The following is an 11,072-nucleotide window of genomic DNA, read 5'->3' as shown; positions in this document are numbered from 1 at the left end:
AAGAGCTTGTTCATATGTACCAGCACATATTCTAATACCATCCCAATTACTCAGACATATTTCTAGCAATTTTTCTTTTTTTTATGATCCAGTTTTAACCAAATAAAAAATTTTAAAAGGATTTAAAGAAAAATGAAAGGAGGCTAAGTTAACCAAGTTTATATTAATCTCTTCAAGATAGTAAGTGGTTTTTCTTTTTTTTTTTTTAAAGATTTTATTTATTTATTTGACAGAGAGAGATCACAAGTAGACAGAGAGGCAGGCAGAGAGAGAGAGAGAGGGAAGCAGGCTCCCCGCTGAGCAGAGAGCCCGATGTGGGACTCGATCCCAGGACCCTGAGATCATGACCTGAGCCGAAGGCAGCGGCTTAACCCACTGAGCCACCCAGGCGCCCAGTAAGTGGTTTTTCAAATATGTTGTGATTATATAACAAAATCATCACCTGTGTTCAGACATTAACATTTCAAGTCAAGGATAAGGTTGTTTTTGCTAAGGAATTTTCCCTTATGGGGAAAGCACACAACATTTATTTGGAGAATCATTTATTTGGAGAATTAGAATCAGAAAAACATGACACAATTTTTATTTGCTTGTTTGTTTATCCTAGCATGTAAAGCATTTATGACAAGCATACATGATGTGCACACTTGTTCATTATGGAAGCAAAGTACGCTGTTAGTTCTTCCATGCAGATCTTTACTGTGTTCGAAACCCTCTAACTGCGACTGTTTTCCTTCTGAGGAAAATTCTTATAATGGCCATACTGAATGTAGCCTTTATAAGAAGATGGATTTTGCTTTGCTCACTGCTCCTTAATCAGTCTGTAGAACACAGTAGGTGTTCCTTAAACATATTTGGCTAAAAGGTCAAAATTTAAACTCAGATTACCAAAGGTTTTTTGGGGATGATGTGGGTCTCCTGCCATTTGCTTTTTCAATCATAGATTTTCTGCGAACACATCCAAACAGTAATCATAGTTGCACAATGGTTTCAGTGACTTAAAATGTGTGTTTAGCTAACCCGAGGAATTTGCGTTAATCAATGAATATGTTATCAAAGAAAAACTGATCCTTTTAATAACTGGTAAACTCAACCACTTCTGGGAGGAAAATCTAAATGAAATTAATACACATTAAATAGATTGAGGTAAATATAGATGAAAGAATTAAAGTAGCTTATACCTGGAATATTTTATCTTAGATAATCAGGGTAGTAGAAAATGAGCAAAGATTAATATTTATCAAGTACTTATGAATTGCCTGATATTTTGCTAAGTAATTTGCACCGTCTCCTTCTTTTACTCTTAACAACTCTACAATATAGGTGATTTTATTATTTCATATGAGATAAGCTAACTGAAATAGGCCAAGACTTTAATTTTTTGAGAAAACTCCACACTAGTTTCTATAGTGACTGAACCAGTTTATTTGTACCAACAGTGTATAAGGTTTTCCATTTCTCTACAAACTTCCCAACACTTGTTTTTTTTTTTTCCTTTCTTTCCTTTTTTTTTTTCTTTCTACAATAACCATCCTAATAGGTGTGAGGTGACATCTCATTGTGATTTTGATTTGCATTTCCCTGGTGATTAGTGATGTTCAGCACTGTTTCACATACCTGTTGACCGTTTGTATATCTTCTCTGGAGAAATGTGTCTGGATGCAACTTCACCAGGAAAATTAAACTTCCTGGTATAATTTTTGCATGTATGTATTTAATTTCTCTCTCTCTCTTCCAAAATATATCTAAAGGTTAATGGTAGTTATCCATGGGTAATAAAATTATGGGTAGCATTTTCTTCTTTTTATGCACCTATATTAAAAATATCATATGCAGTGAATATGTTTTATATTCTTTACACAAAATGCCAAAAGACAATAAATATTATGACTATTGTGTACAAAATTTTAATACATAAGACATGAGACAGCTGGCCAACTGCTAAGAAAATCTAACAGATAGATTTTAACCACAAACTTAAGCAACAAAATAATAACCTCATACAAAAATAATACACTAGGCTGATTAGAGAAAAATCCAGTGATGATATAAGCAAACTTTACATAAGACTTGTGTGAACAATACTGAATATGTCACACAGCATCTTGTGGAAAATTAATTTGACTGTCAAAAAACTCCTTGATGCCAAAACAATGAACACTGTTATGCTGTAAATAAACAAATAAGAAAAAATAAAATTAAAAAAAAAAAACTCCTTGAGAGAATGCAAAGGAGATTCCAAAAGAATTTTACAGCAATATTGGTAGATGATGTTAAGCAACTAAGCAACATTGTAGAAGCAAAACATGCATATGAAATAACTTGTGCTGTAAAAAATCAGTAATAATTTTCTCAATCCATATACACTCAATTACCTTTTAAAGATGCTCATTAAAGAATGTAGAAACAAAAGCCATGAATAATTTGTTTAAATACTCTAAGAATAAATTTTGCAGATTCCTTTTGCTGACCCTTGTAATATTCTAATAAATGGCAAATAAAACAGAAATTACTCATTTTTAATGATTCTGCACAACTTGGTGTATCTCAATATTATATAGTAAAAATGATAAAATTGAATTAAAAATGTTACACAACTCTTACAATATCCAGAACAAAAAAGAAATTCTTTATAATTTAAACAAATTTAAATTTATTGAAATAAACAAATTACCAGACTGTATTTTGGATAATGCCATATAATCAAATTCTAACGCTCTGCCTAAAGAAGACAACTTGTGATTTTTGAACATAATATCTACCCAGAAAATACCTATGAAGATGTGAGAAATTCCTAGTGGATAAAAATTTTATACAAACAAATGTCATAAAAGAAAAGAGATACTAGTGATCTCAAAAATACACTTCTAAACTTAGAAGGTAAAAATCCAAATAAAAACTTGGGTTAGCATTCTGTAACAAGACACATTTCTTTATCCTCTTCCCTCTTTCCACCCTGATGGTCCCAGTCCTATTCTTGATTTATACATAAATATTTACGAATTGGGGAGAGCAGAAATTTTACAAGTAAGTAATTTAACTTTAACCTCTCTAACCTATATTTCATTACCTCTCTTCAAAAAAACACTTTAATACCCAGGAAGTGCTATATTAGAAAGAACACATAGTGTAGATCAGAAATAGGGTGGTAAATTAATTTCTCTACCTGCTGGCTAGAAGAGTGTGGGTAAGTTTCTCACTGAATAATTTTCAATTTCTTTGAGCTAATAATATCTATTTTTGTAAACTTTTTTAAAAAGATTTTATTTATTTATTTGAGAGAGAGAGAGAGAGAGAGAGAGAGAGCATGAGAAGGGGGAGGGTCAGAGGGAGAAGCCAAGCAGGGAGCCTGACTCGAAACCTGATCCTGGACTCCAGGATCATGACCTGAGCCGAAGGCAGTCACTTAACCAACTGAGCCACCCAAGCACCCCATTTTAAAAAAAAAATTTTTAAGATTTTATTTATTTATTTGAGAGAGGGAGAGAATGAGAGAGAGACAGCAAGAGAGAGAGAGAGAGAGCAATAGCTACTCTTTTTTTTTTAAAAAAAGTTTTTTAATTTATTTGACAGAGAGAGAGAGATCACAAGTAGGCAAAGAGGCAGGCAGAGAGAGACGGGGAAGCAGGCTCCCCACTGAGCAGAGAGCCTGATGTGGTGCTCAATTCCAGGCCCCTGAGATCATGACCTGAGCCAAAGGCAGAGGCTTAACCCACTGAGTCACCCAGGTACCCTGATAATAATAGCTACTTTAAAGAGTTGAAATGGGGATGTATATTCATTCATGTCTATCTTTAGATGTTTGTGTGTGTGTGTGTATCTGTCTCCATCTCTATCTCTGTCTCCGTCTATTTGTACGCAAACACTATACTAGGCTCTATCTAGATATTGTGATATTTACAGATAGTGCTTGAGACATAGTAGATACTCAACATCAGTCATCTAATCCTCTCCCGTGTTCTAATTCTACAGACTCATTTATTTAAGCCCTTTTCCTCTTTTAAGACCCAGATAAAATCTTTCATTTTCCACTTGAATTTTGCTGACATTCCCATATCATAGTAATTTGGGTTCACTTGCCAATTTGCCTTCACTTTTTAACACTGTTTGTTGTTTGTTCTGTTGGGTATATAAATAACTGCTCTCTGAACTCCCTTCTAAGCATCTTGAAGAAAAGAAAAGAATTATGCATTTTTAAATGCATATACCTTAGTCAATTAGAGGATGTGGGTATTTAATAATTAAGCACTAATATAAAAAATGTTATTCGTTTGTACCAAAGAATCTATAGAGCTTGAACGAAGATCTATAAGGTGTTCCGACCAAGGTTGTGTCTTCCTATATTTACTTTCTCACTTGACCCACTATTTATTCAAATGAAATTAGTTAACATTTATTGAGCTTCTGTGGTGAGCATTTATCATCTTGTTTAATCATCACAGTATTCCTATGAGCTATAAATTATTAATCTTGCTTTGCAGATAGGTAAATAAAAACTCACAGAGGTTAACAAACCTTCTTCGGGGGCTCATAATACTAAAACTTGAATTAGACCCAAGTCTGCCTGACTTCAAAGTCCAGGTTCTTCCCAGCATACTACAATGTCCACTCATACTTAGATAATCCAAGTCTGTTCCTCCTCCAAGCCTCTCACCACTGAGATTTCCACAGACTTCTTATTTCTACAGTTGTGTGGTTCTGGATCAATTACACACACACACACACACACACACACACACACGCTCACATACATTCTCCTAAAGATAACCTTTGTTCTCAAAAATGATAAGGTAATAAGAAGAAAAGTATTTACCTAAAGATCCCCAAAGTTTATGTGGAATTAGTACTCTAATAAAATTGTAAATTATTTGTACTATAGTCTTAGATTCTCATTCTTGTTTGAACTAGTGTTTCCTTGGTCTTGCTGAGAATAAGAAACTAGTTAACTCCTGAGCCTCATCCTTCTTCAACACTAAAGAAATAACAGAGAATTCTAGTCAGAACTGAAATGACTGTATTGGTTCAGAATCTTAGTTTCTGACATAACGTCAGGTGAGTATGTGTGTGTGGGGTGGGGATTGATGAACTCCTGGCAACCACCGATCTTCCAACTGTTTGCATAGTTTTGCCTCTTCCAGAATGTCATATAATTGGAATTATAAACTATATAATATATTTAAACTGTATTATTTTCACTTAAGAAAATACATCTGAAGTTTTTTCATGTCTTTCCCTGGCTTCATAGCTCACTGTTAAAATTGTTTAATAGTATCCCATTGTACAGATGTACCATAGTTTATTTATCCATTCATCTATTGAAGGACATCTCGGTTGTTTCCACTTTGATAATTATGATAAAACTGCCAAAAACATTCATATCCTAGTTTTTGTGTAGATACAAGTTTCCAACTCCTTTGGGTAAATAGATAAAAACAGAATTGCTGAATCACATGGTAAGACTATATTTACCTTTGTAAGAAACCATTGAACTGTCTTCCAAAGTGCATGTACCATTTTGCATTCCCATCAGCAGTGAATGAGAGTTCCTGTTGCTCCATATCATCACCTGTATTTGGAGTTAACAGCATTTTGGATTTTAGCTACTCTGATAGACGGGCTAAAATGCAGTCTCTGTTGTCATATGTATCAATCTATGTTACTCAAAGTGTTTCTCAATGTTAGCTCCACTGTTCACAAAAATAGTTGTCTCAGCTAACATTTTAGGCCCTTGAGTTTCCAGAGTATCTATGAATTCTTATGAATTCTTGTTTGTACATTCAGGAAATTCTTTTTCGAGCTCACTTTCTCTGAAATTCCTGGGAAAATGTAATCCACAACAAGCAACACACACATTGGCGTTCTTTCCCCCTTAAACTGAGAGATCATGTGTACATGATCTGTCCCCCAAAGCTAGCTAAGGAGACAGATTTACCAAATATTTTGCTACAGCATAACATGGATTACTATCACATGGATTGCCTTCTACCCAGCCCCCTGTTACTAAGCCAATTTTTAATTTTCATGGAAAACCCTTACTTCTGACTGTCAGCTCCTGTATTAGTGAAAATAAGCTAGTTTTTTTCCACAAAGGCCTAAATCAGAATGTTTCAAAGCTAAAGTTTATTTTTCACTCATCAAATATTATTATTTTAATTGCAATAAAACATTATTTTAATAATATATTTTAGTATTTATTTTTAATTTAGGTATTTTTAATTGCAATTTAATCTCAATTTTTTTCTCTAAGAAAGATAAAACCAAAAATGTTAATCAATGTCCTCCACAGAAACAAGACCAATAAGACAGATTGCTAGCTAGCTAGCTAGATAGATGACAGATAGCTAAATAGCAAGATAGCTAGACAGAAGAGTTGGCTCATTGGCTCCTGCCATTACAGAGGCCAAGAAGTCCCACAGTCTGCTGTCCACAAGCTGGAGAACCAGGAAAACCAGTATTGTAATTCCATTCGAATCCAAAGGCCTCAGAATCAGTGGAGCCAAGAGTGTAATTCTCAGTTCGAAGCTAAAAACCTGAGAACGGGGAGCTCAGATACCTGTAGGTAGAAGAAGTCACCCTTTTTCTGCCTTCTTTTTTTTTTATTCAATCATAAACAGAATGGATGATGCCTGCCTACATGGGTGAAGGCAGATCTTTACTCAGTGTTACTGATCCAAATGCTAATCTCTTCTGGAAACACTTTTAACAGAAACATGGAAAAATAACATTTTACAAGGTCTTTGGACATTCCTTAGTACAGTCAAGATGACACAAAATTAACCATCATAATAAATTATTCTTGACAGGTGCCCTACAAAAACTATGTTACCTAGGCTAATTTTGGTTTGGGCTCTAAGCATGGAGGTTAATTGCAATTACCGTAACAACGTTACACTTTCTTTTATCTACTTCCATATATATTAAAGTATCACCAGTCCTTTGTAATCTGAAAAGAGATTTCTAAGGGATTGCCTTCCTTCCTTTTTCCTTCCTTCCTTCCTTCCATTCTTTCTCTCTGCCTCTCTTTATTCATCAGAAAGGACCTAGAAACACAGAAACAGTGTTTCATGGTAGTTTAGAAAAAACAAACAAACCAAAAAAAGAAAAAAAACAATAGATAAAACCAGACAACGTGAGAAAAATTCAGGACAGGGCAAATTATTAGACATAAAATAAAATAAAATAAAACCCATTGACTTGCTTCTGCATGTCCTAAACTAATTCTCCAAGAGCACTAGGGAATAGGAATTATCCTCTTCCCATTTTATAGGTGCAGAAAGAAAACAACTAACAATTTAAAAACATGTGTAAACATGTTTTTTCTTAAAAAGAAAACTGAAGGTTTTGATCAAATAGCCACATTTTAATGGTTGTAATGTAATAAAACGAAACCAGTTTTAGCTTTCAAACCAAAGATACACTGCTTTAATAGCCATGCTTAGTTTAAAACTCACAGCTGTTAAATCCATGATAACTTACTTTAATAATGCTGGTTGTTCCAAAATAAGAAGATTGCATCAAACTACTTCAATTAATTCACTTGGAAATGAAAATTAGAAGTAAATATTTAAACATATTCCCAAATATAATTCTTTATTCATGTAGGATGACACTTGGAGAATTTAAAAGAACATTAAATATCTATTATCTGATTTTCTTTTTTGTGTATGAAGTAGTATCCGCAGAACAGTGAGGTTTTGTTAAAAAAATAATAATAATTCTTCTTCCCTAACATTTATCTTTTCTCTTGTACTCTGGATTCAGGCCTCTCCCGGCGTAGGTAAATTACTCATCCATTCATACATGTATCCATCCATTCATAGATTCCACAATACTGCATTCAGATCCTACTATGTAGTGAGCACTATGCCAGGCATCAAGGATACAATGATCCCGGAAAATATGTTGGAGAAAACAGGAGAAACCTGACATACAGGAAAGTTGGCAATCGGCTCCTGTTCTCCATACAGCTCCCATTCTCAAACTGGAACAAATCAAAGCTCTTACTTTCTGAAAGCAAGGGAGTGTATGGGAAGAGTTGGAGTCAGACAGGAAAACATTTTTTTCTTTTCTGCAGGTATTGGAAGAGATTTTTGTTATCAGTATTTTTCAGTCTCAATTTCCCAAAGGCAAAATGGGAATATTCCTGGAATTTCCTACAATCGTATTCATGTATATTTAAACTAGAACAGAGAGCAGCTATCAAGTGATGCCAAATACCATCCAGGACAAATTGGATTTGGATCTTGCAGACAGACCTCTGGAACTCAGGATGGATAGCTGTGTAGACTCAGACTTCATTTCATTAATCTTGCAATAGTGACCTCTCATACCAGGTTATTTAATTTTGGGATCCTATTTACAATGTTATGGTGAAGTAATTTACCAGAGAGACACCTTTTTCCATTGTGACATGGTGCAAAGAAGGACAAAGGAATAAACACACATGTTGATAATTTTCAGCTTTGGTGTCAAGGAACTGAGAAATTTTCTATCTCTTGACTTCTATTTCCTCTGTTATTTAGGAAGCAAGCTTATCGGATGAGAATGGGGAGGCAAATATAAATATTAAGATATACTCAAGTTTTTTAAAACTTAAAGAAAAAAGCAAACATGTTCCCAGCTCCTATCCTTTTCCCTCCAACCCTCCCCTAAGAGATACTTCCTTTCCCACTGCTGCTGAGACCCCTTTAACACCTCTACTTCCTGATATGTCCATGGCTGTATTTTTATTTAATTGGTTTTACTTGTTTGCTCCAACTCAGCCTGCCATATGGGGTTTCCACATCTCTCAGTTCTTAAGTTTAGTTTCTTAGAAGCAAGAATCTGATGGGCCAGTTTGGTTCAACTGGACCCATCTGAAACATTCAACTGTGGCCAAGAGTCACAGCCATGTGATCCTGGTGGCCAGTCCTGCATAGAAAGACTATCTTTGGAAAACGGGAAAATTATAATAGCCAAATAACATGTATCTATGACACACTAAACCTGGCCCATGGTCTCTCTGTCCCTTGTATTCATTTTCAGAAGGTTCCTTCTCAGTCTCCCTATTGGGTTCTATTTTCTCCTCCCTAAAATCTTGGTGTTTATCAGGGTTCTCTTCACAGCCTTCTTCCCTTCTCACTCTAGACCCCACCCTTGGGTGATTTCATCCTTTCCCCATAATACAATTAACAGTTATGGGGTGATGACCCCAAAATCTGTACCTTTTTTACAAGTCTCACTCCTAAGTGACAGTCTAGTAAAATACCACCATGAAGAGAGCTGAGCTATGGAAAGAAAAAAATCTTGATGAGATCAAAGTGTCAAAACCCTGGATGGAGCTGGACTGAATCATATCCATTTCTTGGATGTTTTACAATAAGAATTCTTCTTACTTAAGCCAGATTGAGTTGGGTTTCTGTTACAGCGCAAAGCTCCTTTAACTGATCCAGAGATTTTTTTTTCCATCTGGTTTCTTTCTTAGGGTTTCATCTTGCCATTTGCTCACCATTCCCTTCTTGGTCACTTTGTTCCCTTTCTCCCAAGGTCAGGCTAATAGCAACCTCACAATCATTCTCATGCCCCTTCAGAAACACTCGTACTCTCTCCATTGTCATCAATCTCCATTCCCAAGTCAACCCCCACACATGCATGCACACACAATGAAGCAAACTCATTTAGCTCTTAGCTAAAAAAACAGTTCATTTGAGAATGTGTAGCTACCAAAATTAATCCAAGGGATAGTCCCCATTTTCACTAGAAAAGGAGGTAAGGTTTCAGCATGATTGGTAGTAAAACAAGAGTCAATAAACCTGAGAACTAATTCTTAGAAATTATTTTAGAGAAACGGAAAATATTTCTGCCTTTTTATTTCTTTCCAATAAAAATTATAATATCCTTCATAGTGTTGTTATGAAAGTCTAGTCGTAAGAACTGTGAAATGCTTTGATAAATGGGAAACTGTTCTTTGATAATGAGCTTTTAAAAGAGGTAGATATACATGAGAAAGTGAAAGAAAATTAGGTGATACTAAGTGAATGAGATCTTAAAAAATACATATGTAAGTACTTAGATATATACCATTTTTATCGTGATATATACAAAAATAGTTATTATATTTTTGTTTAACCAGACTATAATTTTGTAAATAAAATTTTGCAAGTTCTTTTCATATATTTACAAATATAGCAAACTATATGGAATTCATATACATTACAGCACCTCGATATGTATACAGAGGTTTCAATTTAAAGGGAAAAGGACATCACATCAATTAGAGGAAGGACAAAAACCATATGATCATTTTAATAAATGCAGAAGAAGTATTTGACAAAGTACAACATCCATTGATAATAAAAACTCTCAACAAAGTAGTCTAGAGGGAACATATCTCCACATAATAAAGGCCTTGTATGAAAAACCCACAACTAACACCATACTCAATAGAGAAAATCTGAGAGCTTTTCCCCAAAGGTCAGGAATACGACAAGGATGTTCACGCTCACCACTTTTTTAAAATTTGACTTAATTTCATTTTTTTGTGTGTGTGTGTTCCAAAACTCATTGTTTATGCACCTCCCCCAGTGCTCCATGCAACATGTGCCCTCCTTAATACCCACCACCAGGCTCACCTAGCCCATAGTACTAGAAGTCCTAGCCACAGATATCAGACAACAAAAAGAAATAAAAGGCATCTAAATTGGTGAGAAAGAAGTAAAATTTTCACTATTTACAGATGACATTATACTATACATAGGTAACCCAAAGACTTCAACTAGAACTGATAAATGAATTCAATAAAGCCATAGGATACAAAACTGATGTAAAGAAATCTGTTGCATTTCTATATACTAATCATGTAGAAAGCAGCAGAAAGAGAAATTAAGGAAACAATCCCATATACAATTGAGCCAAAAATAATAAAATACCTAGAAATAAACTTAGGCAAAGTGGTGAAAGACCTGTACTCTGAAAACTTTCAAACACTGGTGAAAGAAATGGAAGGTGACACAAAGAAATGGAAAGGCATTCAATGTTCATGGATTGGAAGAATAAATATTGTTAAAATGTCCACACTACCCAAAGTAATCTAC

The sequence above is a fragment of the Meles meles genome, chromosome 7, assembly GCF_922984935.1.
Source record: "Meles meles chromosome 7, mMelMel3.1 paternal haplotype, whole genome shotgun sequence".
In the NCBI taxonomy this organism is placed as follows: Eukaryota; Metazoa; Chordata; class Mammalia; order Carnivora; family Mustelidae; genus Meles; species Meles meles.
Note: the sequence above shows the minus strand (reverse complement) of the source record.